General features: G+C 48.1%; 1 protein-coding gene across 10 annotated transcripts in view; it reads left to right on the top strand.

The window, feature by feature from the left end:
* kmt2ca (lysine (K)-specific methyltransferase 2Ca) overlaps positions 1-15,757 on the top strand; it is a 471,931-nt gene that overhangs the window by 37,943 nt on the left and 418,231 nt on the right. The window contains exon 1 of one of the 10 annotated variants that reach the window (XM_041184361.1): positions 13,986-14,111. The exons of the other annotated variants lie outside the window; for them this stretch is intronic. The gene's annotated coding sequence lies outside the window, so the exon portion shown is untranslated. Of the gene's footprint in view, positions 1-13,985; positions 14,112-15,757 lie in introns of those variants that run through there. 10 annotated transcript variants of the gene reach the window in all.

Raw genomic sequence — 15,757 nt, 5'->3', positions numbered from 1 at the left:
TTAATTTTTCAATCAGTTTATCTGAGGCGCAGTTGCATTAGATATGCACAACCCATCAGATGAAACACTATTGGGTGGGGGCAAATAATCTATTTTACTGTGCTGCTTTGTAAAAGTTGGATGAGTATCTCAATCAGGAGAACTATTTGCTGCCATGTGGAGTAGTTGAAGCAGGGGCCATTATATTTTTAAAGGAAGTGTAAATAAATATTTGAAGCAGAGGAAGATATGTGGCCATGAAGAGAGAGCAAAGCAGTAAGATTAGTTCTGATTTGTGTTGGTACAGGTACAATGAGCTGAAGCTTGGCCTAAATAGCCAAGTGGTTATGGTACTGGGCTTGTAACCCCAAGATCAAGAGTTCAAATCTCACAATTGCAAACTATGAAACAATGTAACTTCATCTGAATAGGAACAGATGAAAATGTGTTTGTACTTGAAAGAGTTACATTGTCATTATTGGTTTGATGTACCTTTGACAATGAAGACGACTATAGCCAGCCTCAACATCCGCGGCAGCAGGGCCGCACAGCGCAGGTTCCAGAACTTCTCGGTCCTCAGGGACGGGAAGTATGCGTTGTGCTTCCTGCAAGAAACCCATACCGTTCCGGGAGACGAAGCCACGTGGCTCCTGGAGTGGCGAGGGGGGGTCTACATGAGTCACCTAGCCTCCAATTCTGGCGGGGTGGCTATCTTGTTGGCCCCGCATTTTCAGCCGGAGATCTTGGGGGTCAAGGAGCCGGTGCCAGGCCGGTTGCTACACCTGACTGTGCGTCTGGGGGGGTCGGTGCTTCATTTTGTGAATGTGTACGCTCCCCTGGGCACGCAGCAGCAAGCGAGCTTCTTTGAAGAAGTGTCCACTCATCTCGGCTCCATCGACGCTGGCGAGTGCATCGTCCTCGGGGGGGATTTCAATTGCACCCTCGGGGTCCGGGACCGTCACGGTACCCCGCACTGCACGCGAGGTGTGAGTAAGTTGCGGGACCTGGTCAGGTCCTTCGACTTAGTGGACGTCTGGCGAAATCTCCATCCTGACTCCAGCGTGTTCACCTTTGTGTCACCTGGAGTCGGAGCGTCCAGACTCGACCGCCTTTACGTTTCGAAGGCGTACGTGTCCTGCGTTCCGGCTGCTTCTATACAGCAGGTTCCGTGCACGGACCACCGTCTGGTGTGGGCGGAGCTCACTTCGTTCTGCGCTCGGACGGGGTCCGCGTACTGGCATTTTAATAACCTGTTGTTGGAAGACCAGCGGTTCCTGGACTCGTTCCGTCGCTTCTGGGCCGGCTGGAGAAGGAAGCGGGGAGGCTTCCCCTCCTTGAGGCTATGGTGGGACGTGGGCAAGACTCACGTCCGAGTTTTCTGTCAAGAGTACGCGAAGGGGTCGACAAAGAGACGCAAATCCAGGGTCGAGGAGTTGGAGAAGGAGGTGCTCGACCTGGAGGCACGTCTCCGTCAGCCCGACGCAGACCCGGCCCTGCGGTCGGTGTACGATGAGAAGAAGGGCGCGCTGCGGGACCTGCAACTGGTCGGGTCTCGGGGCGCGTTCGTGAGGTCGCGGATCTGTTTCCTTAAGGAGATGGACCGTGGCTCTCCCTTCTTCTACTCACTGGAAAAAAGGCACGGGGTCCGTAAGCAGCTCTTTACGCTGCTGGCCGACGACGGATCCCTTGTCTCGGATCCGGAGGGCATCAGGGCCATTGCCCGAGATTACTACACTGCCCTGTTCTCTCCGGATCCGTCCAGTGAGGAAGCTTGCAGAGTTTTGTGGGAGGACCTGCCGCAGGTCGGCCCGGAGTGCGCCGGAAAGCTCGACTCCCCTATAAGTCTGGGGGAGCTGACCGGCGCACTCGATGGTCTTTCTAGGGGCAAAACCCCGGGACTAGACGGGCTGACCGTGGAGTTCTTCAGGGCGTTCTGGGACGTCTTGGGGAGCGACTTCGCGGGGGTCCTGGGGGAGAGCATTGCTACCGGGGAGATGCCCCTTTCGTGGCGCAGGGCCGTGATTGCCCTGCTGCCGAAGAAGGGGGATCTCCGCCTTCTTAAAAACTGGCGCCCGGTCTCCCTCCTCAGCACGGACTACAAAATCTTCGCCCGAGCCATGTCTTCTCGACTCGGCACCGTGCTGGACCACATGATCCACCCTGACCAGTCCTACACCGTCCCGGACCGAACCATTTATGATAACATCCATCTGGTCCGGGACATCATCCACCATTCCCAGAGGGCTGGTCTGTCGAGCGCATTCCTGTCTCTCGATCAGGAGAAGGCGTTCGACAGGGTGGATCACGAATACTTACTCGGAACTCTGCGAGCTTTCGGGTTCGGGACGCATTTTGTCGCCCGGATCCGACTTCTGTACACCGCCGCGGAGTGTCTAGTGAAGGTTAACGGGTCCCTGACGGCGCCCCTTCGCTTTGGGAGAGGGGTACGTCAGGGCTGCCCCCTGTCTGGCCAGTTGTATTCTATCTGCGTGGAGCCTTTCCTGCGCCTCTTGCGGAGGAGGTTGTCGGGATTGGTTCTGCGCGGGCCGGGCATCGGGGTGGTCCTTTCGGCTTACGCCGATGACGTGCTCCTTATGTTTAGTGACCCGGCTGACCTGCGGAGGATGCGCGAGTGCCAGGAGGTCTACTCTGCCGCTTCTTCTGCCAGGATCAACTGGGGTAAATGTTCTGGACTCCTGGTCGGTCAGTGGCAGATGGATCCCCTACCCGAGGAGCTCAGGCCTTTCACCTGGAGCAGGACCAGCCTCCTCTACCTGGGGGTCCATCTCTGCCCCGCTGAGGAATCCTGGCCGGCAAACTGGCAGGAACTGGAGACGAAAGTCACCGCTCGCCTGCGGCGCTGGACAGGACTGCTCCGAGTGCTATCTTACCGAGGTCGAGTTCTGGTCATAAACCAGCTGATCGCCGCCATGTTGTGGTATCGGCTGGTCACTTTGACCCCTCCCCCGGACTTTGTCACAAGAATCCAGAGATTGTTAGTCGACTTCTTCTGGGACAAAAGATTGCACTGGGTCGCTGCCGAGGTTCTGAGTCTCCCGCTTAGGGAGGGTGGTCAGGCGCTAGTGTGCCTACGCACACAGGTGGCGACTTTCCGCCTTCAGACCCTGCAGCGATACCTCTACGTCGAGCCTCCTCCTAGATGGTGTGCCCTGATGACGTATTTCTTCTGTCAGGTGCACGGCCTGAATTATGACGTGCAGCTCCTGTTTATAGAACAGCTGGGCCTCGGTGGCTCCTTGCAGGCGTTGCCCGTCTTTTACCAGGACCTGATCAAAGTCTGGAAAGTGGTCGCCTCACGACGCAGCTCTCCCCCGTCAGGAGTAGCGGCTATCGTCAGAGAGCCGCTGCTCAGGAATCCGCCCCTCCGTCCTTTTCAGTGGTTGGCGGAGAGGAGGGCTGTGGCTGCAGGGGTGACCAGGATCGGGGACGTGCTGGGTGGCGGAGGACTGGGCTGGATGCTCCCGCAGGAGTTGGCGCGACGTGCGTCTGTGAGTGTCCAGGTCGCAGCCGATGCCATCCAAGACCTGAGAACGGTCGTGCTCGGACCCGACGTTATTTTGGGTCTTGAGGTGGCCCAGGTGCGCGGTGGTCTTCCGTCTGAGCGTTCCCCTGTTCGGACGGAATTCCACATTGGCCCCAAGCCCCGAACCCTCCCTCGGGTGCTGGTGCCCCGCAATATGAGCCGCCTCGGGGACATGCCCTCTGTGCCTTTTGGCACGGCAAAGAGGGGCTTTTTGTATGGACTGCTGCTGCACACCTTTCATTTTCTCGCCCTTGTCCGTCGACCGGACACGCCCTGGCGTGCCTTGTTGCCGTCCGGCGGCGGAGGCCCTCGATGGGAGGCCCTCTACGGAGGTGTCCTCCCCCTTTCTATCGGGGACCTGGGTTGGAGGGTGTTGCATGCAGCAGTCCCTTATAATAAGAGGATGCATAGGTTCACGGACTCTCAGGACACATGCCCTTTTTGCGGTCTTGTGGAGTCCGTGGACCATGTATACATAGGGTGTTGTAGGCTGCACTCCCTTTTTAGTTATTTGAAAAACCTTTTATTGATGTTTTGTTTGCACTTCAGCCCCACGCTCCTGATCTATGGGCACCCGGTGCGGAAGGGGGTCGGGAAGGAGGAGGACCTCCTCGTGAACCTGCTCCTGGGCCTGGCCAAGTTGGCCATTAACAGGTCCAGGCAGCGGGCGATCGACGGGGGAGTCCCGCCCGATTGTTTGTCCCTCTTCCGCGGCTACGTTCGCTGCCGGATGTCCCTGGAGAAGGAGCACGCGGTGTCTGCTGGCACTCTCGAGGCCTTCCGTGCTCGGTGGGCACCGCGGGGACTGGGGTGTTTTGTTGACCCCTTTAATCACATTTTGATTTAAAGTTTGTAAGTTTCCTTTAAACTTTGTTCTTGGTTTTACAGCTGACCTGAATTAGGGGCTGTGCCTGATTTATCCCAATTTTGTTGATTTGGTTTTCATTTAAAAGATTATCAAGAGTTCAAATCTCACAATGGCAAAACAATGAAACTTCATCTGAAACAGATGGAAAGAGTTACAATGAGCTGAATGGCCTCATTTATGCTTGTAAGCTTTTGGCCCCATGATATTAGGCACAGGCCTCAGACTGCAGAGACCTGCTTTTGAAATGTAGTTGTCAGTGGAAAAATATTTGCCAACGTAGTGGCAGTCAGGTTTTCACTCATTTTAAAATGATACCATGAAAGGAAACAGGGAAGCTATATGGGCAATACATGAAGATCTACAACCTACAATTTACATCTTGTCAGTGAGCTTGATAATTGCGAGAGCAACAGCCCATATCTCTTTTTCAGATATTCTGTTTATATAACACATTAAATGAAAGTTAAGTTATGCAGTTAAAGGAACTTCTAAATTCTAAATTTTTGAAGGATGTTGCATTGCATTTTTTTTTTCTATTATCTCTCCTGGCCCATGCAGCTACTGCATTTCAAAACTTCCCTGGACTCCAACTATGCATTTCTTAAAAGTGAGAGGGGAAAGTAGAGCAGAAATTATATTTTCCAATTTTCTCCAGTCGTCTTGTTTCTTACAGTTTTGCAGCTGAGGTTGGCAACTTGGTAATGCAAGGGTTTTGAACCTCAGCCTCTCAAACCTGTGATACATCAGTTTGTGTCTAGCATCACCGCATCAATTTCCCTCAGAATAAATCATTTTGAAAGTGTGAAATCTGTTGACTTGTGGATTGCAGACTGATTGCAAAAATGTCATAATGGGCCATTTCTTTCCCTCTGCCATCTGTTCTCAATTATGTTTTCAAGAAAGCATCTTTTTGGGGAGATGATGTAATCTATGGTGTAAAATAAAATTGTTTGAAAGGATGTATGTTGGAGGTGGGTGTGTTTTGTAAGGCGTATGCACCAGGTATTCTCCATTTGATGGAGAGCAAGTGAGCTGCTCATGGCCTATGCTAACATGTGTTCTGAAGTTGAGCAACCTTATGTGGCTTGTCATGCTTCTTTTTTGTTGCTTTCGCCTCTCCTTTGGAACATGCATTTCTTCTGTCATATTGCCACAGAACTGTTGAGCTAAGGAGGTAAGCCTCTAGTATTCAGATACAGACCCCTATCCCACCACTCTTGCACGTTGGGTGGAGTCGGTCCAGCTTTGCACTAAGTGCAGTAGCGGGTGAGCAAATGAACATTTTACTCACCGGCCGCAATGGCGGCTTTGCATGCCGTATCATCCCAAACCCGCCTCATTGTGTACAGTAATGGGCACCATTTTATAGGAAGGATGTGAACACATTGGAGAGAGCGCAGAAGAGGTTCACAAAAATGGCTTCAGGGATGGAAAAGCTTCAGCAATGAGGATAGATTGGAGAAGGGACTATTTTCCTTGGAGAGGAGAAGGCTGAGAGGAGGCTTGATAGAAGTTTTCAAAATCATGAGGGGGCTGGACAGAGTAGACAGGAAGAAGCTGTTCCCAATCGTAAAAGGATCAGGAATGAGAGGGCACATATTTAAAGTGATTTGCAAAAGAGACGTGAGAAAAATCTTTTTTACACAGTGGTTCGGGTCTGGAATGCATTGCCTGGAAGTGTGGTGGAGGTGGGTTCAATTGAGGCATTCAAGAGGGCATTAGATGATGATTTGAATAGAAACAATGTGCAAGGGTATGGGGAAAAGGCAGGGCAATAGCACTATGTCATAATGCTCATTTGGAGAGCCAGTGCAGACACGATGGGCAGAATGTCGTCCTGTGCCGTTGAGATTTTGTGATTAATCGTGTATTCGCGGGAAACACGCCGTTTCAATAGCGGGTGGGCTCCCATTTGCCTGCCGTGCCGTCACTTCGCTGATTCCTCATGCCAGGCGCCATATTTAAAATGCAGCTGTGCGCACACATCTGTGCTTCTGGTCCAGGACTGCTGGACACAAGACATGGCCTTGAAAGGCAAGAAAACTGCAGCCCCTGCCCCCCTGTTCAGTGATGCACCCCTGAAACACCTTTTGGACGCTATGGGGGCTTGCCGTGATGTCCTGTACCCTCATACTGGCCACCGGATGGGCAGCAACATCACTAATCCAGCTTGGGAGGCAGTGGTAGCGGTGCTCAGTCCCAACGCCCTGCAAAAGAGGACAGCCACCCAATGCTGAAAGAGGATGAATAATCTTTGTTCTGCCAGGCTAAGTCACTCTTCTCATCACCCTGTAGTCTCACACACTCAAACCCGTCACATCCACAGAGATTGCACACGCTGCCAGCTCAAGGGACATCACCATTCATTCACATTCATTCATTGCCCTCATCCAGTCCATGGCATCACTCACCACTCTCACATACCAGGCATACTTATCATCTGGCCTGACAGACATCCTGCTGTCTGACTCTCCATGCAGCAGGACAAGCTGGCACACGACAAAAGGGAGAGAGGTTGCAGAATGGTGGAGCAATGTCTGAAATCAAGGTTGTTACAGACTTTGAAAATGGAGTCATACAGTTGGCCGACAAAATTCTAGACTGTTCCTGTGCTGATGGTGAGGTCGGCAGTGCTCTCCCAAGTGAGGATCCAGCAGTGCAACATCCATCACACAATCATGCTGGGAGTGATGTGTCCTGTTTCACAGGACACTGCCATGCACTAATTATCGCTCCATGCTTTCACAGACACACCTGGGAAACAGCTGAGGGGGTCCATGGCTCAGGTCCTCGACTCAAGCCCTGGAGACACCTCAGCAAATCCAGTGAAAGCTTATTTGAAGCCCGGTCACAGTGCTCACGCACACTGTCTGCTAGTGCTGAGGCGCACACCTCAGTAGGACCTAGTTCTAGAGTAGCCTCGGGGTCAAAAATCTGGTGAGCACATCACACTGTCTGTCTGATCCACATCAGGCAGTGGCAGTGACTTTCCAGGTGTCCAGCACTCAGAGGACTGCTGGAGGCCAGAAATCTGCTGAGTCGAAGTCAAATGATGAGCCTCTGGACTTGGTCATATCTCAGTTGCTGGAGCTGCAAAAGCAAGCTCAGGAACATCAGGAAGGGATGCCTGCTCGATGGAGGAGTCCATCCACCTTTAACCTGAAATGATAGTGCTGGCATGCCAATGCATTGAGGTCAGCAAAGGTAGGATGGTGTCCAGGACATCGGTTCTGCACTGCTGCGTGGCCTGAACTCCATCGCTGATGCCATAGTTGGCCTCCAATTGTACCTACGCGAGAGGAGTGCAGGGCAACTTGATCTCACTCCAGCTCCCCCTTCTCCTCAAGGAGTCAGCCAGGGGCCCTCAGGCACCCATAGGAGGGTTAACAGGTGCACAGCCTGGGGCCATCCACCTAGGTGACGCTGGGAATGTCTGGACAATCTGAATCCCCTCTTCCTGTGACCCCAGTAGCTCCAGCTCCTCAGGCCGAGAAGGGTGCCACTGTTACACAGCAGCGCCCCGAAAGCAGGTCGGGCCTTCCAGAGGATGCCCGTCAAGGCTGCCTCCACCTTTGCTGTGGATGTAGGGGGAGCACCAACATGGCTTAGGAAAGTTAAGAAGATATAGCTGCATGGCCTGGGCATGGGTGTTAATCACATCTACATAATGTTCACTAAACTCCCAAGAACGTTTCCTTGCCTATGTCTCCTTGATATGATGAGCAGTGTTTGTGTCACTCAGATGTGAAACCTTGGATCCTGCACAAGATAAAGGCAGGTGTCTCAGTCCAAGGCCTCTTCCCTGTGCAGTGTGTAACCTCACTGGACACATTACTGATGTTTGCACCTTTATGGTGCTTGTCATTGCTGCCAGAATATTCTGGGCAGATGTCAGAGTTAAGTCATTCTCTCAATGTGCTTTCAGCACCTTTGAATTGGGGCTGGCCCCTTACCTCTTCAGCATCTGTGACAGATGACACTGTGCTCCTGAAGTGGTCAGGTGCTGAGGGCTGACAAAGGGTCAGGTGCGTCTCCATGATACGACCCTGATCACAGTGCAAGCAAGCTGCCCTCAGCCAGACAGGAGTCAGACATTCGCAGAGACTATATGAAGATCTATGGAGTGTCCTCACTGCATGTCATTGACATCCTCCACGAATCTAGCAGCTATAAGGGCCTTCCGAGCACGCATGCCTTGTCTGACCAGTGCAGTGGCCTCATCACTGGCACCTTCGCCTTCTAGGTCCCCCCCAACACTCCTCCCCATTGACGTCCTTCTCATCGAAGGAGATATTCAGCTCCTCCATTTCCTCTTCATGCAGCTCCTCTCCCCATTGCAGTGCCAGGTTGTAAATGGTGCAGCAGGCAGCCTTAATGCGTGACATACTCTGTGGACTGTATTGCAGGGCTCCACTAGATTGGACCAGGCACTTGGAACCTCATTTTCAACATTCCAATGGTTTGCTCCACCAAGACTCGAGTTACAGCATAAGCCTCGTTGTACCTACTCTCTGCTGCACTCTGAGGCCGCCACATGGGCGTCATCAGCCACATTCTCTGCAGGCAGCCCTTGTCCCTGAGGAGCTAACCCTCCAGCATCTCTGGACCCTGGAAGACATCCAAGATCTGAGACCTGCTAAGGATGTAGGCGTCATGGACACACTCTGGGAACTGTGCACCAACCTGCAGGATACATTTTGTGCCAGTCGTACACCAGCTGAACATTCAGCGATTGGAAGCCCTTGTGGTTGGCATAATTGACCGCTTGTTGCCACGGAGATCTGAGCGCCTTGAGTGCAGTCAATGGCACACTCCACCTGTGGGGAAACCTGAGATCTGGGCAAATCCCGTGCTCTTGCATCCTGGCTTTCCTGGTCCCAGGTGAAGTGCACAAAGTTGTGTGCCCTCATGAAGATGATGTCTGCGACCTCATGGATGCAGTTATGTTTTGAGGCTTGTGATACCCCGCAGAGGTCACCTGTGGAGCTCTGGATGTAGCCACTGGTGTAAATATTAAGTGCCCTGGTCACTTTCACGACCACTAGCAGTGGATGCCCTCCATGTCCCCATGGTGGCAGATGTGACAGACCAGTTCCCTGGATGTGAGCAGTCTTTGGTGACACAGGTTCTTGATCATCTGCCGGAATGAAAGGTGGTGTCTATAGAACCTGGATTTAGCTAGGTGCTGACTAGCAACAGTTTGCTGTGGCTCTTCCACGGTGTGTGCGGGAGCCCCAGCTGCCCCTCCTTTCTGAGGGTGCTGCTCCACCCTCTGCCCAGGCAAGTGCCTCTGCTGCACACTTCTCCTTTGTCTCTGCTCTCTCTAAGCCATGAGGCATACAGCTAGGTCACCAGGCTCCATGCTCCTGATGTTGAGAGAGAGGATGAGAGAGAGATGCTTGGGTGTTTTGAGAATTTCCCTTGGTTAAACCTGAAGGCTCTTTAATGCATCCCAGAGAATGCTGGCTACCACTTGAATGGCCAGAGTTTAGTGCACTGCATGGCTGCCTGAAACCCCACCCACTCTGCCCCACTCCATCTGACCAGCTGGTGGCAGCTTTGCCCACTGGACTGTGTGCTGTGCGCCATTCTCCTAACCCACATAGCAAGGCTGCACTGTTAGCTTGAACCATGGGGAGACTGGTCCAAACCTGAGTGATGACATTGCAAGGGGCGGTGATTGCCTCCACCAGTGACTGCTTATGGCCAGCTTTCACAAGGAGCTTGTACAACTTGCGCAGTGGACCAATTGTTCTGCAGTCCACTAAAACACTCATTAGTTTGCGGTCTGTGCCCGAGGGATGAAGATCTCTTGAGCATTTGGTGGCACTTTCAGGCCTCTGCATTGCTTGAGTGGGCAGATGAGCTAGAGGCCCAACTCTAAGCATGTCAATGTGGCTGCGCCTGAACTGTCGCGGCTGCAGAGGGATGGTCACTTTAAACAAGGTTTCCCTAATGCATGGCCACTTCCCTCCTCTCCCCCCCACCCATTCCCGTCTGTGCTTTGCACTACCGTCAAACGCAGTGCAGCCTTTGCCCCCCCCCCCCCCAAAAAAAAAACTTGCCTCACCCGCAGGGCAGCTCTTGCCATGGCACTAGACTCTCAACCAACCTGGAAAAAGTTCTGTTGAAGGGTCATGAGGACTCGAAATGTCAACTCTTTTCTTCTCCGCCGATGCTGCCAGACCTGCTGAGTTTTTCCAGGTAATTCTGTTTTTGTTTTGGATTTCCAGCATTTGCAGTTTTTTGTTTTTATCTCTGGAAAAAGTGATTTGCCTGTGCCCTCACATGAACGCGCAGCGCCTCGACCTTGATGTCCAACAGGTGACCCTCGCGAGCACTGCGCAATGTTATTGTGCACTCACCTCCGAGTTCCCCTCAAAGTGTAGCTTGCCAGCTGCACGCCTCATAAATGCTGCTGTTGAAATGTGCGGTGTGCTCGGATGACCTTGCGTCGGGGGATGATTCCGGCGAGCTGGATTTATGATATGCAGATGTATTGCAATGAAGTTCCTGATGCCTGGTGGCAGGAAACGTGCCCGCCATTGATAGGTGGAGTGGACAGTTGCAAATGTGTTTCATGATGGCATGAAACTGATTTTTGGCCTTCTCGCCATATTGTCTGCTCAAGCTTGCCATGACACCCGATGCCAATGACCATGGAAAATTCTGCCCGTTGTTTGAGCCTGTATTGTTTTTTATGTTCTTGATATTAGTCATACTGTAACCTTTGTCCTCTTCTACTTTGCCAAAGAGCTCTCAAACGAGTGTGTCTCTCTCATGGATTGAGGTATTCATGTATGTTTTTGTTCTAGATGTTTATTGATTTGCTATTTGCCACATGATACCCCTTAATTGGCTATAACTTCATATCCTTAATTTTGAAAGAATTAAAATTTAAGGGTTAGGAAAACAATTCTAGCTGCTGTTTTGACAGCACTGACAGATGGTACTGCAATTATAGTTGAGCCTGCTAGATCTTTACTGTTTGATTGAGAGTCACTCTATTGTCTTGGGTATTAGTGGCAATTGACCGTACTGGGTTGAGAGGTAGCTGAAAGCCTGTAGGCAGAAGTGATTTTGGAGGGATTTAGAGACCTGTCACTAGTGGCACAGAGATTGGTGTTAAAACCATTGCTCCTTTTTTTCTAGATAATGAATGAAAATTCTAAGTGTTGGGGAAATGATCTGAAAGTTTGCAGGTGATATCAAGATGTGTGAGAGTAAGTTCTCAATATCTACATGTGCAGGGTCTTTGGACTAATAACTGACATGTTGTTTAACTTGGAAAATTACAGTGTTATGCTTATGGGGAAGGTAATTGCTGAATATACAAATTCTCTTCAGTGAAGAGAACTAAAACTGATGGCAGAGAGATTTGTGAGTTCTAGTGCATAGATCTCTGAATGTTCATGCCAATGCTGTGAAACAATAGCTAGGGTGAGTAGAGTGAGAGAATGTATTTACTGGACAGTGAGCTTTAAAACAATGTGTTTTATTTTGTCCTTGTATAAGATCTTGGTTAGGCCTCAATTATAACACTGTATCCAGTTTCAGTTTCTTCATGTAGGTGTGTGTTTTTGGAAAGAGTGCAAAGGAGGCCCACGCTTTAATTCCTATTTTAAACATTTTAACAACAAGATACAGCATTTTATATAGAGGCTTTAATGTCAGTAAAATACCCCAAGATATTTCACAGGACTGATTATGAAATAAAATATGACACCGGGCCACAAGATATTTGGACAGGTGGCCAAAAGCTTGGTCAAAGGAGTCAGGTTTAAGGAGCCTCTTAAAGGAAGAGAGAGTGACAAAGAGGTTTATGGAGATAATTTCAGAGCTACTAGGAGGGAGTGCAGAGATCTCTGACTCAAAGAGAAGCATGGACTTGAGTGATTTGATTGAGATTTATAAAATGGTGAAAGGACTAGATTGTATTTCAGTTGACCAGTTTCAGCTAAATGGGTTAGGAAGGATATGGGTCATAATCAAGTTATAGTGCAGCTAGGTTAGATGTCAGGAGGTAGTTCTTTTCCCTCCTCGTGTGAACATGTGGAACAGAACTCACTTATCGTGAGTGCTCATTTGTTGAGTTCCTTCAAATGAAAACTGAACCTGGCTGGGACAGAGGGCACCTCAGATGAGAAGTAGGTACTGCATCAGGGCTGTTACACATTAATCAGGGCCAGAGTGATCATCCGGGTTAGTTTTGATTGCCTCGGAGTTGGAGAGAGATTATCTAGTTTTTCCTCTCCCAGGAGTTTACATGAGTGGGTGAGGAGTATCTGTGTTTGAGGAAGTCATATTTGTGTTGAACAGGCTAAATAGATCTGTCATTTTTCTTATGCTTCATTTGTGTTTTTACAGGTTTAGATGGTCATCAATCTTTATTTTACTCATAGACTCCATTCTTGTAGTTTTCTGACAGAAGCTGCAAATATATCAGTCTTCTAGAACTCCCACTGTTCCAAAACCACATGTCTGATCTTTTCCTTGAAAGCAAGAAGTTAGGTACTGTTAACACAGCAGTGTTGTCACAACCACCACCTGTTTCTGTTGGAACATTAGATTTGGGCTGTTCTTTGCTTTGTATACTCATTACAAACAGCTGGCAGGATGATGCAAATGTTTGTGTTAAAGATTACATAATTGTTTTTGGAAGATCTGAAAGGATATGGCGCCCTTAAGAGAAATAAGTGGGGTATCTTACAGGAGTTTGGGGAAAGATGGCAGCTCACTGCTCTTCAGTTGAATAATGCATGTTGAAAATCATACGCTGACATTTGATGTAGATAGGGAACACCTTTGATTCGCCATGTACCACTTTGCTACCTTTACTTTTAATTCACTTAACTGTTTTTATTTTTAATAAAGATGTTTTCAAACACACATTAAAAAAAATACAACTTTCATTTATTTGATTATAGTAAGGTTGCATTTATTGCCTATCCCTTAATGCCCTGAGATGGTGTTGCAGGATTGCCAACTTGAACAATTGTTATTATATTGAGTCAACTACATTGTGGGGTTGGAATCTGACTTAGGCAAAGCTACCAGTTTTCATTTTAATTTTCCGGGTGCTAGCCATCATATTACTAGATTTTTTAAAAATTTGACTTTTATTTCATAATGCCATGGTAGGATTTGAACTCCATAAGCCCAGGTTGCTAGTCCAGTACTATGACCACAGCATTCTTGTTTCCAATTCACTACTCACAACTGACTAGGCAGAAGAGATTCCTCTCTTTAGTCAGGCCCTGTGTGGTATATCAGATCACGTTGATACATGTGCATTTATTAAAACAAGATTTCTCTTTACCTCCTCCTTGGGGACTCCTCTAGCTCTGAATGGATTGGAAGTTTACAGGATACCACGGGTGCAATACGTTAGTTGTGGCATTCAATCTTAGTATGTTGGACCATTTGCTAATGTCTGTAGCATTTCAGGATTTCCCATATCCAAATTTTATTGAATAATTTTGATTCTCCTTTTAGTTTTGCAATATTTTTTCAGAATATAGCTGTGCCTTAGATACATGCAATTTCTTTTATTCCTATGATGTTTGGCAAATACTTTTATGCTTTGTCTAGGACAGTGGTTATGGTTAGAAGATCTGCTTGTCAAAGATATAAAGGCATTTTAGGTGTGTGTCAAATCCATTGAGCTCAATAACCATGCTTCTGAAGCCCAGCAAAGCAGGCAACAAATGCTCAAAATACGTAAGTCAATATCTATAGATGTGTGGGGAAAAAAAAGGTGGTATTTGGGTGGGAAACCTTCCATCAGGACACACCTAAAATGTCATACTTGCATTTTCTTTTCTAATAAACGCTGACAGCCTTGCCTTTTCCAGCATTTTGAGATTTTCTATAGATATCAATTTATGGTTGTATGTCATATCTGTTCCCTTTTAGATAGTAATGCCTTGGGTGTGGTGTAACCCCTTTATCAGATCCAGAAATTACTGAATCACCATATTTTTGCATTTATGTTTTTAGTTCTAATTTCCAGCATTTGCAGTTTTGTTTCCTCCTCCTTTATCTGTGTGTATATGTTTTGCCACCATGATTTTTAAAACCAGCTTCTGAAATTTGTCTTTGTCAACCACACCATCCAGCTTTAACAATGGCCTGATTCTGTCTATGAAGCAATACTATGAGGCAAAGCTGTACAATGGCCTTATCATGGATATCTCTCTTTTTTAAAAAAACAAAAATCTTTTACAATGCACTGGTTGATCTGATGTCGGTGCTTGGAACTGACTCTGACTAACTAACTCCACCCTCTACCCATCTTTAGGAGAAGGGTGGTGTTGGGAGCCAAAACTGTTGGCAAAAATAACATCGTGAGAGAGCCCGTCCAGCCTTTGAAATGTTGTAAAGGTTACAAAACTCCATTCAGAAGGTTACTCAGTGCATGGTAAAATGTTAACTTGTAAACAAATCTTCGAGGGCAAAATTTAACTGAGACAAATGCCTCTGGTAATGGATCAGGTATAGAAAGGACTTGTGAATTGTTAGATTAATCTAAAACCCTGAATTGAATTTCATGCAAAACTAAATTGGGAACCATCTGAATTAAATCTGTACTTGAAATCATAGCCAGAACAAGTATGCAGAGGAAGTTTAATCAGGCTGCTACAATGAAATGACCAGTTGTGACATTGAAGAGTTAGTTGAGCAAGACATGAGCGTTCAGTGACCTCATGATATCACTCTTCCATAATAATGAATGGTGAACAACTACAGTATTCGGCAACAAAAACAGAAAATCCTGGAAAAACTCAGCAGTTCTAACAGCATCTGCAGAGAGAAAGAAAACGAGATTTAACGTTTTGAGTTCTTATGACTCTTCAGAGCTCAGAAAAGTCATAAGGACTCAAAATGTTAAATCTCGTTTTTTTTCTCTCCACAGATGCTGTTAGACCTGCTGAGTTTTTCCAGGATTTTCTATTTTAGTTTCAGATTTCCAGCATCCACAGTATTTTGCTTTTATCACAGTATTCTTTCTACCCCTCCTGATCAGACCTTTAGTTGTATTTGTTAAATAAAACCTGTGTATAGAAAAATAAAGATACTAGATAATATAACAAGAAGCATTTGCATTTATGTAGTGGCTTTAATATAGTAATACTTCTCAAGGCATTTCACAGGTGCTGTTATCTAACAACATTTGACACCAAGCCACATAGGATGATATTAGGGCACGTGGTTAAAGAGGTAGAAATAATGGAGCATCTTAAAGGAGAAAAGAGAGATTTAAGAGGGAATTTCAGAGTTTTGGGGCTCAGCAGCTGACTGTGACCCCAGTGGTGGAGCGATGGAAATCAGGGATACACAAGAGGCCAGAATTGAAGATAGGGAGA

Source organism: Carcharodon carcharias, chromosome 3 (genome assembly GCF_017639515.1).
Source record: "Carcharodon carcharias isolate sCarCar2 chromosome 3, sCarCar2.pri, whole genome shotgun sequence".
Classification (NCBI taxonomy): domain Eukaryota; kingdom Metazoa; phylum Chordata; class Chondrichthyes; order Lamniformes; family Lamnidae; genus Carcharodon; species Carcharodon carcharias.
The sequence above is the reverse complement of the archived record's forward strand: the minus strand, read 5'-3'. Positions and strand labels throughout refer to the sequence as shown.